This window comes from Callorhinus ursinus, unplaced genomic scaffold (genome assembly GCF_003265705.2).
Source record: "Callorhinus ursinus isolate GAN/ISIS: 27379988/994484 unplaced genomic scaffold, GSC_fseal_2.0 scaffold3, whole genome shotgun sequence".
NCBI classification, from domain to species: domain Eukaryota; kingdom Metazoa; phylum Chordata; class Mammalia; order Carnivora; family Otariidae; genus Callorhinus; species Callorhinus ursinus.
Genome location: NW_027397065.1, coordinates 91,784,678 through 91,804,318, shown reverse-complemented (window position 1 = coordinate 91,804,318; position 19,641 = coordinate 91,784,678).

The following is a 19,641-nucleotide window of genomic DNA, read 5'->3' as shown; positions in this document are numbered from 1 at the left end:
TCTCCAGATTCCCACTGCTTGGCTCTGTGCCTAAGGACGCCCACCCTAAGTGGGTGCTGAATATCCTTTTCCTTCTCGTTATGATTTCTTTTCCTGCCTGGGGTAGAATGGTGGCCCAAAGCTGTGTTCCAAGTGTCCTGGTTGCAGTAGGATCCAGGGTCCTTACACCTGCCAGCAGGATCTGGGACAAACAGGCAGCCCCCCAACCCCACCCCCAGCTAGTGCTCAGTCTCCATCAGCTCCCAGCTCTTAGTTTCTTGTTCTCTCTTCATGCTTTTGACATGACCCATGTTGTCCCTTTGTTGTTGCTTATATGGGATCAGGTTCCCTTTTCCACTTATGAATAGAACTCAATTTTGTGCATTTTATGGCAAATTGTTAATTTGGTTTTCTCCTTTTCACATACTCTCCCCTTGTGTCTTGAGCTACGCCTGTCTTGGGCTCTTTGCTCTGAAAGAGGGCTTCTTTCACCTTGATGTTGGGCTGTCAGTACATTACTTTCAGCACAAACCTTGCGGTTTTGCTCATTAACCTGATCCCTGTCACAGGAGCTGGGAGGTGGGGGTACGTCTAACCGGGACGGAGAGTGGAAATGACCTGCTACTTCTTCCCAAAGGAAGCCGGGAGGCCTGGGCACACTCTCCCATCATTCCTCCCCTCCTTTCAGTTTCCTTTTAAAGAGCAAGATCAAATGTTTTATACCAGTATCAAATTTTCATAACCATATAGAATAAATATTTTAAGGTCTGTAATTCAAACAGGTGGCAAGGGGGGAGTCGCCCGGCCTGGGTCAGGAGGTGAAGTGTGACCAGGGCCAGCTCGGGCCAGCATGCCTGCGGCCGGCCTTCCCAGGCCTGGGCTCTGCCGCCCTTGTGGGTGACGTCCTGGGTAAAGCCACCGGTATGTGGGGGACAGATGGCGAGGCAACCCCCTCCTCAGCACCGTCCCCCCCACGCCAGCTCCCGGCCTGGACGCAGATGGCACATTTTCCTCCGTTCACGTGACAGGGAAGTAAATGTATTCCTGAGGGATCTGTGCCTCGTGATGTTGGGTAATGAGGAAGTTGGAGGCAAGAAAAAGCGCTGACATTATTTATCTGCTCTGACACACGCAGCTGGATGGTTCCAGAAACTAGAGACTCCATGATGCTCCCAGAAACCTACTGTGAACATGCAGCCCATGGCTACCAATCCTTGGTCTTTTCTGGACGTAAGAAAACGCAGTGGAGGACACTTTTTTTTTCCTCTTTAATCAAAGAATTCAGGTTTTTGTAAAGCTTCAATTCCTTGTCATGTGATATTGCTTGGGAGGGAGAATGCGGTATTTCCCAGGTGCTCCTGGAGGGCAAAGACCTAACTGCAAGTTGGGCTTTGTGTTCACGCCTTCAACCTGCACCTTTTCTCAACTGCCCCTGTTTTCCCCGGGACGGACAGGCGCTGCCCCGAGGGGCAGCTTCCTCCCCCGATGGGCTGGGCCAGCCAGCGTGTGCCAGCTCGCCTTCTGGGTGTGCAGGGCCTCCCTTGCACGTCAGGAATCAGTGGCGCTGCGCCCATGTTACAGCGTCGACCAAGATCCGTGGAAATGCCAGGGAGCTGGCAGGTGATTCTTTCCTATCCACGTCTCCTGGGTCACACGGCAAAGCCACCTCTGGGATGCAGAGTTCCTAAAAGTATGGGTGATTTAACCAGATCCACTTACAATAACAGTCTGTCAAGAAATGCACTTTAAATACATTCAAAGTTATCTTGGAGTAAGATGTGCTCGTTTAAATACTGTAATTCCCATAATACCCTAACAAAAGCTGCATTCATAGTCCTAACAACACCGTCATGTTTGCACTTACCCAGAAAGTAAACATCACTGCCAAAGCCTGCTTACAGAGCCTGAAGCACCTCCATCATCCCGTTGGCACCCGTGACAGTTATGGCTGGTTTGCAAAAGCAGAGAACCGTTCTGCACACACCACCTCTAGGGCTCGGTTATATATGAGCTCCAAGCAAAATAGTGCACACGAGGCTTAGGGAAATGCCTTGAACTGGCCAGAATATGTGTCCTGAGCACCCCGCATGAATCCCTGGAAAAGGTCGGTGCACACAGCTATGAGATTTGCACCGTTCTGAACATATCTGTTTATACGCTCACGGGTACAAGTTGGCTTCCTAGAAATCAGTGTCATGTGTTTTAAAGGTCCAAGGAGCGTGGTGAGGACCGTGAGCCATGTGCTGTCTTCAGGTGGGGCATGACCCACGCACGCCCCGGTACTCTGCCCACAGGTTCCCCCGGCCGCACACGCACACACTCCCGAGGACAGGTCCTGTTTGGGGTGGTCTCTGGGGGCAGCCCCTCCTCCACTGTGCAGACACTCATGAGCAGATCCTTTCTGGCATAGGTCTATGTTCACCAGACCTTTCCTCCCTCTGGGGTAACTTCCGCATTGCTGGATCCACATCTGTTTCCCCCCTTGCTCCCTCCACTTGGTACTTGGAGAGTCGAGAGTGATTAACCACCGATGTATCCTCTGAGCTCCCATTTTCAAACCCAGCAGGTCAGAAAAGCTGTTTCCATGGGGCTGAGATAGGAGAGTGTTGGTCCAGGTGGAGCACCCCAGATCCCAGGCAGGGGAGCCTCGGGGGTGTGCGCTGCGTTTCTGGCTGTAGCTTGCATACCATTGATCTTTCTGTCCATTTCAAGCTCATTATTTGTTTGCAGGACATGCGTTCCTGCTCTCTCTGCTCTTTATAAATGCCAGTGTCTTTCCTGAGAAATACAGTTTCTCAAGGGCAAGCCCCATGCTGTCCTTAGGCTGACGCCCAGCTCCAGCTGTTACGTCCCAGTTGAATAATGCATATGCAGCTGGAGCTACAGTTCAGATGTGTTTGGAACTTGAAGCTGCTTTTTCTTTTTCCTTTCAGAAGAAACTTGGTAGACGTGAACTACTGTAAACTTTCTCATTCTTATTGCAAAGGCATCTGTATTTTGTGCAATCAGGAGGACCCCCGGGGCAGGCCCTTGCTTTCTCGGGGCTCCTAGCCAATCCCCACATACACCCGTGCGGCTCCCTGACCATCGGGATGAGCACATTGGCACCGGAGGCAGGCCTCCTCCTGTCTGTGTGGCCCGAGGAGCAGCTTTCTGCCCAGACCTGAGTCCGGGGACCCTCGTGTAGAAATGCAATGCAGACGCTTACTGATAGGCCAGGGAGGCGGGTACAAATATTAACCTTCATATAGATTATATTATATAGCTTTATATTATATAGCTTTATATTATATAGCTTATATATAAGATTATATTATATAGCTCAATAGAGCTATAAATGTTTCCTTATTGTGATTTTGTAAATCTGCCTTCCCCAGCAGAGACACTAAGTGACCCTCAGCCAATTACATGAGCCGTGAGCCGTGCCCACAAACGATGTGGGCTGCCCCAAATGTGTCTGGTCTACGAGACAGGCTGTGGACAGGAGTGTGGCACCACCAGGCCTTCGACCGCTAGACAGACAGAGCTGCTCGCACCCACATTCAGTCCCTGGAACTCCCTAAAAATGCACTAGGATAAATATTTCCACATTATTAAAAGTCAAAAGTTTGGAAATTTAGGGTTTGGGAGACACAGACACTACTCACACTGGTGAACTCACTCAACATGGTGAGGGAAAATGGAACAGTTCACATATCCCAAGGAAGTTCGGTTAAACCGACGATTTTTTATGCTCATTCTGTTCATGCGAAGTGCACTCACGGATCCTAAAATCAGCCACCCCTATTCCCTCCACATCTCAGGACACAGCAAGGACCAGAATCCGTTTCCAGCAGTTCTCACTGGAGTCCTCACTCCTCTCTGTGGGAAGACGGAGGAGGGGAGGGTCAGCAAAGGGCTGGCACGGCCACTCTGGGGCTGAGGGAGGCTGTGCCTTGGGCTGCACGTCTGGGAGCCCCTCACCCTACCGAGAGGACAGAATAAATGAGGAAAAGACAGCCAACAAATTGTGCATATGGCGGGGAGCGGCCCCAGCCGGGCTGTAGGGGAGCCATGGAATAAGGGAGCGCCTCCAGGGAATCCAGTGACTCCGCCGCCCTCCGGCGCTTCCGGGGCCGTACGCACGTGCACCCTTCTCCCTCCCTCTCCCAGCCCAAGCCCTGGGACCCTCCCTGCCTTCCCGGCAGCTGCGAGCTGCCCCTAAAGCCCGTGATGCGGGCGGGTACCCGAGGGTCGCCACGGGAACCAGGCGGCCGCCAGATCAAGGGTGAGACGAGGAATGCGCGCCGAAGCGGCTCCGGCAGGAGGTACCACGCCGCCGAATTCACTGCGTGGGCGGAGCCCTGGCCGGATGCCTCCTGCCCTGGGTCTGCCGGGAACCCCACTCACCGGGGGTAGGGGAGCAGCATCCCCGGGGCTCCCGAACCTGAGTCCTCGAACTGAAACCTGACGGCGCTTTCCCAAAGCGGGCTGTCAAAACCCGGGCCACACCGCTGCCCAGAGTTTGCATTTCAAGTCCGGGTTCAAAAGGCTTAGATGCCCCTTTCCATTTCCTTCTGAGTCATCAAGTAATGCATTTTTTCCCCTTTTCCTCAGGAGGGCATGCTGTTCCGGGGTCACCAGACTTTCCACTTCTGAGATCCGCCCCCACGTTAGAACAATGTTGAGATAGTCTGCGTACAAATCGCAGAGTGTCTGAGAAGGAAAGAGATTGCCCTCGACACTGGAGGCGGGATGTGGGTGGGGGGCTGGTTTGTGTTTCTCCCCAGGGCCTTTCCAGTCCCCGACTTCAAGGCCAGATTTCCACGCAGCCTTTAGGACGATTTTAGAGCAACACCTGAAGCCAAAGGAAGGGCCAAGACTCCTTTAATCTTGGAAAAAGTCTCCCTATTAGGACGCACCTTTGTTCTTTCTGGGCTGTCATTAATTTCCCCCCGAACACGCTTTCTCTCTCTGACAAAATAATGATTTTATGTGAGCCGCTGATGATTATCTGCCTGTATCAGACTTGAAAACTGTAATTTGAAAAAGGTGAGCCCTCTGCTCGTGCGCAGGCCGGGGCCGCCTTTCCCTTTTCAAAGACAGATATTAGAGCGCTTCTTTTAAACTTAAGCTGACATTCTTTGTCCAGGGATTTGAAATCCTGTAGAATATTAAAGGCCCATCTTTATCTTTAAAATATACTTTTAAAATCTGTTCTCTGTGGGCCTGTTTTAGTCCCTGGATGATTCTAAGTGACATTAAACGGCAAGTGAATTAGAACCAGCACGGATCGCTAAATGGAAATGTATGTTTCAAAAATAATTGATTCAGGTGGGCGCGGTGAGCTGAGCCCTGTGGGCAGCGCTGGCCGCCTGCGTCCCACGCCAGCCCGCCCGGGCCTCCAGCGGGTCCCCTGCCCAACCCGCCCCAGGTCTAGCCGTGGGGGAACCCGCCCCGGGAGGGCCACGGGGAGGGCCACGGGAGCGGCCAGAGGCAGTCCCACGGAGTGGCTCCATAACGGTAAATGGGGGCGCCAGGGAGCAAATGAGACTCCGAAGCCAGGCAGCTGGGTGTGCAGGAATGAAATAGGAAAAAATAAAATTTTAAAGTGAGATGTGACTAATAACAACACTGTTTTATGATTTTTTTCCTTTATCATCAAGAATTTTGATAATCGTCCAGGAAGTGTTACCCTTCTTCGTAAGTAGGGGGCTCCTCCCGGGGCTGCAGAGCCTGCTTTCAGGACCTAGACCCCACCCTCCTCCTGCTCCCCTCACACTCCCCACCCCACCCCCACCCTATCTTCCTGGCTGCCCCTCTCCCCCCACCCCTTCCTTGGCCTCCACTTCCTGCCCCCACAGGTGCTGGGTCTGGGCACCTTGACTGTGTTCCACTTTTCCCTCTGCCCAATGGCGGGTGCGGCGCTGGCCTCCAGGCCTCGGGATGCACGCCTTTCTGCTCCTGCTGGTCTGGCCATCCTGCCCCTGGGACAGGTGTGGCATCCTGGAGGGCCCAGTCCTATGGGGTCAGACATGTTGCAGGAAGATGTGGCTTCGTGGTCTTTTCTGTGGAGTCTCAGGAGGGCTCAGCAGTCTGGGGCAGAGGTGGGGCACCCGGGGCAGGGGCAGGCCCAGAGGAAGGCTCCCCACCCCTCTCCCTGCCTGCCCCTCCCAGCCTGTGGGCCTCGCCCGGGGCTCCAGCACCAGTGGTCTGCTTTCCTGGCCAGACCTTCCACAGAGCGGGGGGACCCGGGGTCGCTGGGTGGCCCGAGCCCCCCGGCCGAGCCGATGCTGATGTGGGCCCTGCCCACGTATGCCAGCGCCACGGTCGCTGGCTGTCGGGGCTGGGGTCTCGGACAGCCTCGGGGCGGGGACTGGCGGAGGGGCCACGGCAGAGCCATGGTCATGATGCTATCTGGCTCATTAGCACCCGTCAGGGGTCCCGGTGCCCAGGGCTGGAGGACACGTGGAGGAAGAGCGGAGGCACCAATTCTGAACCCAGGAAACTCTGGCACAGTCAGGTTGTCATGACTGGTGGGTAGAGTCCAACGGTGCCATGATCAACGTCCAACCCGGAACAGGCCACCCCGCAAGGGCAAGCCTGGGCTGGTTGGCAGAGAAGCAGCTCTGGGCCGTGGCAGGATCTGGGTCTCACTTCTCCCTGTTCAGGTGGAAAAATCGCCTACCCTCCAGAGGCCTCCATGGCCTCCCTATAGGACCGAGACAGTAATAAGGGCACCCTCCTGGGAGGCCGCAGTGTGGTCGCATGGGACGATGTGCCTGAGGTGCTGGCCCGCCCCAGAGGGCAGGAGACTCGAGACGCCACCACCATCAACGTGCATTATTTTAACAAACACACACAGAAATGTCCCAAGCCTGCTGAATTCTTGTCTAGCAGCTACAACAACAAAAAACACTTTCAAAATATCTTCCCCTTTGTGTCTGGAATGTGGTATATACCTAACGACAATAAGCAAATAAATACACCAAATAAAAAAATAAACATTCCCCAGGGCCCTCTGCTGCGGGCGATGGGTTCATGTCAATGAACACAAGCAAAGTGCTGGTAGGTAGGTGGTTATTATGTTTTCACATGAACTTTTTTCTTCTTTGGACAGCATGGCTTTGAGATAAACCACAGTAGGGGTATTCCCAGTATTTTGGGGGTGGAAACAGTAGGGCACTATGTCAAGAAGAGCCTGTCATTCCCAGAGTTAGGTCTGGTCTGGCTGGGACTCGGAGGTCACAGATGAAGAGGCCGGGAGAGAACACCCGCCCTTCTTGGACTATGTCCACATTTGTCGTGATTCTAGGCAAAGTCATACCCAGGAGGCACAGATGCATTTGTCAGCCAGATAGGATTTTCATCTCCTTCTATTAAACAATGCAATGTGCTGTTTGAATTGTAAGTGAAATATTTCTTTCTTTTTAATCATGGTTTTGCCTTGTATGCATGCTACTTTGCCAAAGGGAACACCACCCACATCAACATATTTTTGCAACATTACTTTTACTCTGGTGGTAACTCAATTAATTAGAAAGATTGGAATCACATGGAGCTGCATACTTTGCTAGCTAGCATAAACTTGTCATAGTCGTGGGCCGCCAAGTAATATCCAGAGAATCTCTTAAGTAGAATCACAGGTAAGAAAAAGTACAGCCTGACTCTTTGTAAGTGGAAACAAACTTGCTACAGCAAGGAATACTTAACACAGATGGTATTAAAAACCATAAAAGCCCTTAACAGTTCAGCTCCTAAGCCCCCAGACCATGCTAGACTTCTTCTGGATCATGAACTTCAGATTCTCACTCCCCCTGCAGAGTTCTGGCAGAGTTCGCCCCCACGTAACAACTAACATACTCTCAGGCGCTCTGTCCTTTAAAATTTCTCATATATATCTGAAAACTTTAACAGGAAGCCCCCGGTAACATGCCACTCCCATAACACATTAATAGAGATCTTTCCATAAACAGCCTCAGAATGTGGAAGGAATGCCTTTGAACATTTTCAAAGGGATGCTCTGCTTTCACATGGAGGTGAAGTCGCTGTTGCACAATCGAGAGAAGCAGATAGTTATCAAACCTTTCACGGTGTAGATTTTTATCTGCGGATCTCAGCTCCCTGTGGCCCCTGCAACTATTTTAAGTCCCTGGAAGGAGCTTCTAGGAGAAACCACCTTGCCAGGGTCTTCTTCCAGGAGAGAAAGGATGCCTCTCCCAAACCCCCGCTTTTTGTCCAAATCCTGTCGGCTGCCAAGGCCGCACTGTGCTTCTTTATGCCGGGCAGGAAATCATCTTCAGAGAATCTCAGAAACATCGAACACCCAAATGGCAATCTAGTTTAACTCATGGACACTTGTTTCCCCTCACCATTAGAGATGTGAGCGAGCGAGTGTGGGATCGTGCCCGTTTACAGATTGCTCCTGATTGTAACGTTAGGAAGGACAGAGCCTTGAATGCACAATGCCTAGAAGGACCACTGAGGCACACACTTCACGGTGCACATTCTCCAGAGATGGTGCCCACGACTGGGGCTCTTTCCTCACCAGGGGTGCAGATAAAGCATGGCTCCCGCCGCGCCTGGGGTCACCTCTGGTTCTCTCCCTTTAGCTTCTGCCCGGCCACTATTCTTCTTTTGCGAGGTTCCCAAAGTCCTAAAACAAGGGTTTTTTCGTGGCGTCTTATTTCCTGTTGGTCAGTTTGGTTTGGTTCGGCACTCAGCCCCATTCGAGAAGGATGGAACGTTTACCTGCATCGAGTTCTTCGGGTTCAGGAAAGTTCCCTCTGAGTTTAAAACATCCAAGTGGCTGTGGCTTGAGAAGACAGGGCACCAGCCCTCCCCCGGGGGAAGCCTCCACGGGAGCTGCGCAGGATCTGAGCCGGCGCCGAGGACGGCCCAACACATGCTTGTCGAAGCAATTGTTGTCTCAGGTTATTTGATTAAAGTTAGTGGTCGTCTCTTAGGAAATACAGCCTCTGACGTAATTAGAAATGCCGCCTGGATCTGTGCTCACATACACACATCAGAACGTCACTCTCAGCAGCAAATGTGAAATCACTCAGACATCCACTCACAGGGAAAATGACCAACAGTACCGTGTGTCCATATAATAAAGCCTTATGTGATGGCCTGCGAGAGTTCTCACAGCATGAACTTCAAATAGTAGAATTAAAAAAAAAAACACATAATGATCCCAAACTTACAAGAGAAAGACATAAACATCTATATATACATAAGTGAAAATCTGGGGGGGAACTGTCCTAATACGTTTAAGATAAATCTGGGAAGTAAGACTATGGGTTCTTTAAAAAAAACATATTTTTTACTCTTTTCCAAATTGCTAAATCATATATTCAAATCAGTCATATCCAAATCCTACATTCACGTAAAATTCCTTGTCAGGACAAATGCTCCTGGTACATTGCAAACTGAAGAAGACCACGTCCTGCCCACAGCACCGCTCCTCGGGGTAATAAAGACACCTGGAGCCGTCTGAAGGTCTGGTTCAGGGCAGATTCGTGTGGTGGGACCAGCACAGACCTTTCACAGCGCTTCCCAAGAAGACCCGCAACATAGTTTGGTGAGCAGAAAAGCTACAAAATGCCACTCTGCCAACAGACGGCGCTGGCTTTACTGGTCTCTTCCTTTAACTTATTTTGATGCCTGGCTTGGGGATGGTAACAACCCCAAGCGAAGCTACAGTGTGACCGCCAATCCCTCCGGGGTCTCCTGACACCAGACGTTGGAGAGCGAGGTGGGGTCACCGCCGATCCCTCCGGGGTCTCATGACACCTGGTGATGGAGCGTGAGGTGGGGTCACCGCCGAGGTACATGTGTCCTCTATGCTGGGAGAAGCCCGAATCTTTGATGAATGCCTGTTCCCCGTAGAGGAAATTGACTGGTGTGGCCCAAAAGTTAGGAACCAAGGAGACTTGACCCAGGGTCCCCGAAGCTCCTGCGCCTCCAAGACGCTAACGAGCCACTGAGGTCCCCGCCGGGCTGGCCGAGGCTCCTCAGGGAGCGTTCAGCACAGATCAGAATCAGAGGAGTTGTCGGGAGGAAACCACGCATTTCTCACTCCAATTAAAGGATTAATTGTCTTCTTTAAATATCATATGGTAATCATAGACATAATGGCTGTTTCCTGGTGGTATACTGCACTTAATGTGCTGGTGGATAAAACAATCCCTGAATTAAAAGGAATTATTGTATTTGTCATAAATTCCTTTGAGAATAGTTTTGCTTTCAACTCCGGGTGGGAGGGTGTCTTTGATACAAGACATGAAGGATTACACAAGGTGGAAGGACAGGGGGCCGCACCTGACAGGTGTGCTCCTGGTCCCGGGCCAGGTAACTTTACTAAGACTAACCTGGGGCACATTTACATTTGAAAACCAAGCCTGACATCCAGAAAAATCAAAGAGCCTGACACAGCTGACAGTTTTATATTTGGAAATGAGGGTAACGTGCAGGAGCTGGGTTCCAAGGACAAACTCCGGTGAGTTCAGTTGGGCCAAGCCCAGCTCAGTTACAGAGAAGAGGCCCCAGATCTGCCCTCTTTAATCTGTGTGAAGGTGTGTGGCTGAGCACACTGGAGTCATCGCCCACCTTCTGCTCTTCCGCACAGCTCCGGCAGCTCGTGCGGCAGGGCCGGGGAGCGCCACCTGATGACGGAAAACGCGCGCCTCCATCAGCATCTCGGACCGCCAGCGCTTCGGAGTGTCCACCAAGGGACTCAACAGAGAAAAAGAAATATTTACGGTGGGGGGGGGGGGGGGCAAGAGGGAGGGAGAGAGAGGGAGGGAGGGGGGTAGGGACATTTATTGGGCAGTATCTGTAAAACGGAAATAACAAGCGTAGAAAGTAAACACTTTAGAGGATGTGCAAAGGACTGTAAGAAAAGAAATCACCGAGTTTTCTATGGAACAGAAGTTCTCGTGTAAATCCAGACTTGAAGTGAGATCATGTCTACAGCTCTTCACGCGGTGACCAGATTGCTCTTCCTGCGTTTTTACTAACACTACTTCTGTGTAGCTACGGCAGAGGCTGTAGCTGGCCCTGGGTCATCCGTGCGACGCGCTCCGCTTTGTGTCTGGGGAGCGTAGACACCTGTCCTTCGGGGAGAGCCGCTCCCTCCCTCACCCGCTGCTGCTGAGGCCGAGGAGCCCAGGGTCCGGCCCTGGTGCCCCAGGGCGGCCGTCCTGTGTCAGGAGCCACGGGCCACTTGAGACCCTCAGCCACTCCGCCCTTCACGTGGATTCCCTCCCAGACAACACCAGCAACCAATGTTTTAATGTTTTTGTTTTAAATTCTGCTCTCATGTAGAAATGGTTTGCTTTGTTTATGGAAATCTCTGCTGCAAATGAAGGTTCGAACCCTGTCCTACAAGAGTTCATCTCATGGGTAAAGAATGTCTTTTTCTGGTTACAATAGATGGAATGTTTATTTCCCACCCTTGTTCATTCACTGAAATGGTCACCCCCAAGGTAATGGAGCTTGGAGGTGGGCCTTTGAGAGGTGAGGAGGCCGGGGGTGGAGCCCCCATGAATGGGATTAGCGTCCTTACAAAGAGGCCCGAGGGAGCTCCCCGACTCCTTCATCGGGGTGACGACCCCTCGGAGGACGGCATCTGTGGACCAGGGAAGCATGGTTCGTCTGCCGGTATCCTGATGTCGAGCTCCCAGCCTCCAGAACCACGAGAAGCGAGTGTATGTCAGGTGACCCCTGTTTGTGGTGTTCCGTGATAAGACCTGGGTCATGACCCCGGTTCTGTTAACAGACAGGTTTTTCAGGACTGCAATCCAGCGTCCCACAAGGCGGCTCCTGATGGAGGGCCAAGGAGGACACAGAAGGCTGGGCATTCCTTGGTACCTCCCCACGGGCCAGCTGTTGGACTCAAGCCCCAGGCCCTGAAGGCCCGGCAGAACCAGGTGGGGAAGAAACATCTGATCTTATAAAAGTCCTTCAAAAGTATGATTGAATGAACCAATTTCTGCCCCTCCCAGCCCTTGTCAGCCCAGAGACTCTCAGAAAAGGAATCAAGTGGGACCTGGGGCTGTGGGCTCTAAGCCAGCAGGGGACGGTCCCTCCCGAGCGCTTGTCTCGGTGACACAGGGATGGTTCTTGGGCAGCCAGCAGTTCTCCAGAGATGGGCCAGGCGGGCAGAAGGGCCACATTCCCAGACACCACTTCTCCACCTGCGTGCTTTCATGCACAAGCGCCGTGGAACAAGTAGGAGACCCCCTCCCCACAGCAGACGTGGATTCCTTTTCCTCCTGGAAGAACCTACCCTCCTCCCTGCGTCATGGTGTTGTCTGCATTTCAGGGAATCTGTGCCATGTAACCTCCAGTGGTTTGGAAGATTCAGCCCACCTGTCTGGACTTTTTTTTTGGTGGGGTGTCGTCCCTAAGTGGTCAGTCAGGAAGTTGCAACCATGCAGTTTGGAAGGTGAGGTACTTTCTGAATAAGCCACATGGCAGGGAATAAACCTTCAGGGAGACTCGGGCTCCGTGCATGGAACACAGGCATCCCCTCACACCTGCTTGGAGTGTGTGTCGTTCTGGGGGCACACCATCCCACCAGAGGGCTGCAAGGTCCCAGCAGAGCACGTGCACCTCGTATCCACTGTTAAAACGAAGCGACACATTGTGGTTTGTCTGGTTAAACATCTTCTCTACATCTCATTACACAGCAAAGTACCATGCTTTTCATTTCTAAGATGTGATTAATCTCATATTCATTCTTGATTGAGGCTTGGAACCTCTTATTTTGGAAGAAAAAATAGACTTCAGAAGGGAGCGGTCTAGTGCTATGACACTTGGTGAGACCACGAAATTTAATCCTTCACACTCACTCCCAGGGTGATTTCAATTAAATTTGTTCAAAATTTATCAGTTTCCTGCATGTTGGCATAAATGATTCAGGACCACTTATGTATTCACTGAGTAGAATGTACTGAAGGGGACACATTATTGTTACAACTTTTCACAGTTTCTTCATAAATTCACCTAATAGGAGTTTCTATTATTTAAAACCCTGGCCTCCACATCGAATGGTCTTGTTGCTCTTGCAGCAGAGTGGAATCTAATTTCCTATGCAAATTTTTGGAGCACTCCTGAGTTACAAAAGCTACCCTTTTTCCTACCGTGATGTTCCGGCTACACTGTCCTCAGGACGTAAAATATGGCATTTATTCTCCGCAGGGAGAAGCAGAATGTGAGTCTCCAGACGCTGAGAGGGCCGGGTGGACAATGAAAGAATGTGTGGGGGGACTTTCAGGTGACTGGATCAGACAGCAGAAGCTGAATGAATTTATTTGGGAACAGGGTCATAGGACACTATAACAGGCTAACTGATGTAACACTGAGAAAATGCAGCTGGATGGGAAGATGAACAATTCAGAGGACATACTCCCCTTGAGATAAGACTAGATGTGTGGGTGGGCACGCAGGCTGCCCCAAAACCACACTCACCCATCGCCTAAAACAATTCACGGGCACTTTCCTGCCCCTGAGAATTCATCTACAGAAACCCACCAGATAAGGGTGTGTTAACATGAAATCTCTATTACCGGCTCCAGAGGAAGAACTTTTATGTGCTTTTTTTTTTGACAAGTTATATTAGTAAGAAACTCTGGGCATCTTAGATGTTCTCTACTTACTTACTGACGGATGACCTTGATACGAAAACACTGTCTCGCTCCCACACCCAATACCAGCCAGAAAGTGCCTCCTCACCCAGAGCGCTCTTCAGCTAGAGGCTAGCTTTCACAAGAAGGAAATGAACAGAGCTTGATTTAATCATTTGGAGTTTTAATAGACATGAGATGGTTTTAACTAGCTCTTTCCCTTCTAGAACAGAGTCCCCCTTATGAATTCTTCAAACTGAAGAAGGCATGTGAGGCGAGTACACCTCTGCCTACGCGTAACAAAGCTGAGAGAGCCACAGCTGTACCCCTCGTCTGGTCACAGAGGTGACATTAGCCCTCCTGGGTCCATGTAATCTACTGCCACAGAGGGACTTTCCAAAAGCCAAGTCTGTCCCAGATCCAACCACTCCACGTCTCCACTGTGAGGTCTATCAGGGCATCTCACAGCAGATGTGCCCACTGAGCTTCACCTGATCTCTTATTTCCTCTGAAACAAGGACTCTATCTCTCAATCCATCTGACTGCCAATTTCCGAGGGAAAATACATCTCAATTCCTGCTTTCTTTTTCTCTGAGTTGAGTCTGTGGTGACTTCCCGAAATGCACTGCTGTAGGAAGCTCTGGGGACTTTCTTCTGGAGACAGAGTCTCCTAGGTCCTGAGCTCACCTTTGCCTTTGGATATGTGGGTATCAAGAACCTCATTCTCACCAGCGGAGGACCGAAAAGTGTTGGAATGCCAAAGCCTGGAGGTCATGGTATGGGCAGATTTCTCTCCAGTCACCGAGACCCAACTCTGATAAAATTCTCCCGTGAGGAATCAATCAATTCAGCACCTTGCTGAGCCCTCCCATGAAGTACAGAAGTCTTATGAATCCCTGGCCTTTGCCAAGGCAATGCCAGTGGTGATCCCAACACCGTGACAACAGAAACGCTCCTCCACACTCTGAATATCTAGTAAAGGACAGAACTACCAGAAACACACAAAAACAAATCCATAAGTAAATAAATCTTTAAAGGAGCCAGAAAAGTCACACCAACTTCAAAACAACAAAACCAGGACAGTAAGACTGATGGCTGACTTCTCAGTGGAAACAATGGAAGCTGGACTATGATATATGACATATTTCAAATCCTGAAGGAAAACAAAGGCCAAAACAGAACTCTATGCTATGTGACACAACCTTCAAAGTCAAGTCAGGAAAGAGAGTCTCAATGAAAACAGCAGAGTACGGACCTCTGAAAATTGTTTCATCCATAAAACCAAAACCAGTGCATAACATTTGCCAGAATCAACTTTTTCAAAACTCTGGAAATTAACCAAAGGTTTATAGCAATCTAGGGAGTGCTTATTCAAGAAAAACAAGGGACTGTCATTAGGAAAGGGCTGTGTGGTGTATTAACCTGCCCTATTCCCAACCCCTCATGGCCAGCTCTATGGGAGGCTTGAAAACCAACAGCCCACAGTCATGGTGAAAACCAGCAGCTCCAACCACCAGCTGCCACTGGAGCAGAAAGAATGTGGTTGGAGATCCTTCAAGCCTCCTCCCCCAAACTGGCATTTTTTGATCTGTCTGGTAATTCCCTAAGAGACTCACTCATGAGGCTGTCTTCATTTGGCCCCCTTTGGAGTTCACCCAGCAGAACAGCCTTTTACCCCTTGGTGTATATCGAAAACAATTAGTGGCAATTTTTGAACACTGAGGTTGCTTGAGGCAATAGATATCAGTTGGGGCGACTGTAAGCCAACCAAAAACACTTAAAAGGTAAAATTAGGGAATGAGATGTCCATAGAGGCTTGAGAAACTCCAAGATATTCTTTGGAATCTAGAGGGACATGTACATGTCCAGGGCAAAGCATATGCTCAAGAAAGAGTTGGTCTTAAGCTCTCACCTTTGGCTATCCTTCAGAGTCTGCACAAGGAGGAAGTGAAGGACAAGGCTGGTTGTAACCTGCCTGGCTGTATGTTGAAGATGTTCCTCAACTTGTGTACAGAGTCCCTCAGCAAAGACTGGTAAGGTCACGGTTTCCAGGTATATAATCATACAAAAGACCTCCCTCTTTCCAACATCCAGCAAAGTTTCAGGATACAAGATCAATATATAACCATCAATTGTATTTCTTCACTCTAGGAATGAACAATCTGAAAATAAAATTAAGAAAGCAATCCGTTTAGAATAGCATCAATATACTTAGGAATAAATTTAACAGAGGAAGTATGAGATTTATGCACTGAAAACTACAAAACATGGAAATACGTTGAATAAAACTTAAGTAAATGGAAATACATCTGTGTCTGAATTGCAAGACTTAATGTCAAGATACAAATACTCCCCCAAATTGACTTATAGGGTCAACACAATTCCAGTCATTTTCCCAGCTGGATGTGTGTGTGTGTGTGTGTGTGAGTGTGTGCACGCATGTGCATGTGCACATGCACGGAAATTGGAAAGTGATCCTAAAATTTGTATTAAAATTCTAGGGATCCAAAATAGTCAAAACAATCTTGAAAAAGAAGAAAGTCAGAAGACTGACACTTTGCAATTTCAAGCTTACTACAAATCTACAATAATCATTACTGTGTGAAAATGGCATAAGATAGACTTTTAGATCAATGGACTAGAAGTGAGATGCAGAAATAAATTCATCCATCCATGGTCAACTAATCATTGACAAAGGAGCCAAGATCATTCAACAGGGAAAAACAGTCTTCTCAATTAATGGTTCTGGAATATGAACATGCAAAATAATGAAGTTTGATCTTTACCTCACACCAAATACAAAAATTCACTCAATATGGACCAAAAACCCAAAGATAAGCACTAAATCCATAAAATTCTTAGAAAAAAAAAATAGGTGTAAATCCTTCTGACCTTTGATTCAGCAGTGATTTCTTAGCTATAACACCAAAAGCACAAGGAAAGGAAAAAAGATACACTGGACTTTGTCAAATCCAAAAGAAAAAAAAAAAAGTGTGCTTCAAAGGACAATATCAAAAAAATGAAAAGATAACCCACAGAATAGAAGAAAATATTGACAAATAGTACATCTGATAAAGAATTTATATAGAGTATATAAAGGCAAAAATCTGTAGAGGTATAGATTTGAACAACATGATTTATAATCATGTTCTTATTAACTCAGAACACTGGAGCTAATCTCTACAGAATAGGAATGCTTTTGAGGGCCCCTTAAACATTTACAAAATTTGACCACATGCTGGGCCATAAAACAAGATTCAACTAATTTCAAAGGCCTGAAGTCATTACACTACTTACTCTGACTGCAGTGGAAGCAAGCCAGAAATCAAAAACAAGAGAAAAAAACCAGAAAATACTCATATATTTTACAATCAAGCAATGCACTTCTTTTTTAAAAAATAATTTTTATTGTTATGTTAATCACCATACATTACATCATTAGTTTTTGATGTAGTGTTCCATGATTCATTGTTTGTGCATAACACCCAGTGCTCCACGCAGAACGTGCCCTCTTTAATACCCATCACCAGGCTAACCCATCCCCCCACCCCTCTCCCCTCTAGAACCCTCAGTTTGTTTTTCTGAGTCCATCGTCTCTCATGGTTCGTCTCCCCCTCCGATTTCCCCCCCTTCAGTCTTCCCCTCCTGCTATCTTCTTCTTCTTTTTTTTTCGTAACATATATTGCATTATTTGTTTCAGGACAGATCTGTGATTCAACAGTCTTGCACAATTCACAGCGCTCACCATAGCACATACCCTCCCCAATGTCTATCACCCAGCCACCCCATCCCTCCCACACCCGACCACTCCAGCAACCCTCAGTTTGTTTCCTGAGATTAAGAATTCCTCATATCAGTGAGGTCATATGACACACGTCTTTCTCTGATTGACTTATTTCACTCAGCATAACACCCTCCAGTTCCATCCACGTCCTTGCAAATGGCAAGATCTCATTCCTTTTGATGGCTGCATAATATTCCATTGTGTATATATACCACCTCTTCTTTATCCATTCATCTGTCGATGGACATCTGGGCTCTTTCCACAGTTTGCCTATTGTGGACATTGCTGCTATAAACATCGGGGTGCACGTACCCCTTCGGATCCCTACATTTCTATCTTTGGGGTAAATACCCAGTAATGCAATTGCTGGATCGTAGGGTAGCTCTATTTTCAACTGTTTGAGGAACCTCCATACTGTTTTCCAGAGGGGTTGCACCAGCTTGCATTCCCACCGACAGTGTAGGAGGGTTCCCCTTTCTCCACATCCCCGCCAACATCTGTCGTTTCCTGACTTGTTAATTTTAGCCATTCTGACGGGTGTGAGGTGGTATCTCACTGAGGTTTTGATTTGGATTTCCCTGATGCCGAGCAATGTTGAGCACTTTTTCATGTGTCTGTTGGCCATTTGGATGTCTTCTTTGGAAAAATGTCTGTTCATGTCTTCTGCCCATTTCTTGATTGGATTATTTGTTCTTTGGGTGTTGAGTTTGATAAGCTCTTTATAGATTTTGGATACTAGCCCTTTATCTGATATGTCATTTGCAAATATTTTCTCCCATTCTGTCGGTTGTCTTTTGGTTTTGTGGACTGTTTCTTTTGCTGTGCAAAAGCTTTTTATCTTGATGAAATCCTAATAGTTCATTTTTGCCCTGGCTTCCCTTGCCTTTGGTGATGTTTCTAGGAAGAAGTTGCTGTGGCTGAGGTCAAAGAGGTTGCTGCCTGTGTTCTCCTTTAGGATTTTGATGGACTCCTGTCTCACATTTAGGTCTTTCAACCATTTGGAGTCTATTTTTGCGTGTGGTGTAAGGAAATGGTCCAGTTTCATTCTTCTGCATGTGGCTGTCCAATTTTCCCAAAACCATTTGTTGTTGAAGAGACTGTCTTTTTTCCATTGGACATTCTTTCCTGCTTTGTCAAAGATGACTCGACCATTGAGTTGAGGGTCCATTTCTGGGCTCTCGATTCTGTTCCATTGATCTGTGGGTCTGTTTTTGTGCCAGTACCATACTGTCTTGACGATAACAGCTTTGTAATAGAGCTGGAAGTCTGGAATTGTGATGCCGCCAGCTTTGCTTTGCTTCTTCAACATTCCTCTGGCTATTCGGGGTCTCCTCTGGTTCCATACAAATTTTAGGATTATTTGCTCCGTTTCTTTGAAAAAGGTGGATGGTATTTTGATAGAGATTGCATTGAATGTGTAGATTGCTCTAGGTAGCACTGACATCTTCACAAGGTTTGTTCTTCCAGTCCATGAGCATGGAACGTTTTTCCATTTCTTTGTGTCTTCTTCAATTTCTTTCATGAGTATTTTATAGTTTTCTGAGTACAGATCCTTTGCCTCTTTGGTTAAATTTATTCCTAGGTGTCTTATGTTTTGGGTGCAGTTGTAAATGGGATCGACTCCTTGATTTGTCTCTCTTCTGTCTTGTTGTTGGTGTATAGGAATGCCACTGATTTCTGGGCATTGATTTTATAGCCTGCTACTTGACTGAATTCCTGTATGAGTTCTAGCAGTTTTGGGGTGGAGTCTTTTGGGTTTTCCACATACAGTATCATATCATCTGCAAAGAGTGAAAGTTTGACTTCCTCTTTGCCGATTTGGATGCCTTTCATTTCTTTTTGTTGTTTGACTGCTGTGCCTAGGACTTCTAATACTATGTTGAATAGCAGTGGTGAGAGTGGACATCCCTGCCGCGTTCCTGACCTTAGGGGGAAAGCTCTCAGCTTTTTCCCATTGAGAATGATATTCGCTGTAGGTTTTTCATAGATGGCTTTTATGATATTGAGGTATGTGCCCTCTATCCCTCTACTCTGAAGAGTTTTGATCAAGAAAGGATGCTGTACTTTGTCAAATGCTTTTTCTGCATCTATTGAGAGGATCATATGATTCTTGTTCTTTCTTTTGTTAATGTATTGTATCACGTTGATTGATTTGCGGATGTTGAACCAGCCTTGCAGCCCAGGGATAAATCCCCCTTGGTCATGGTGAATAATCCTTTTAATGTACTGTTCGATCCTATTGGCTAGTATTTTGGTGAGAATTTTTGC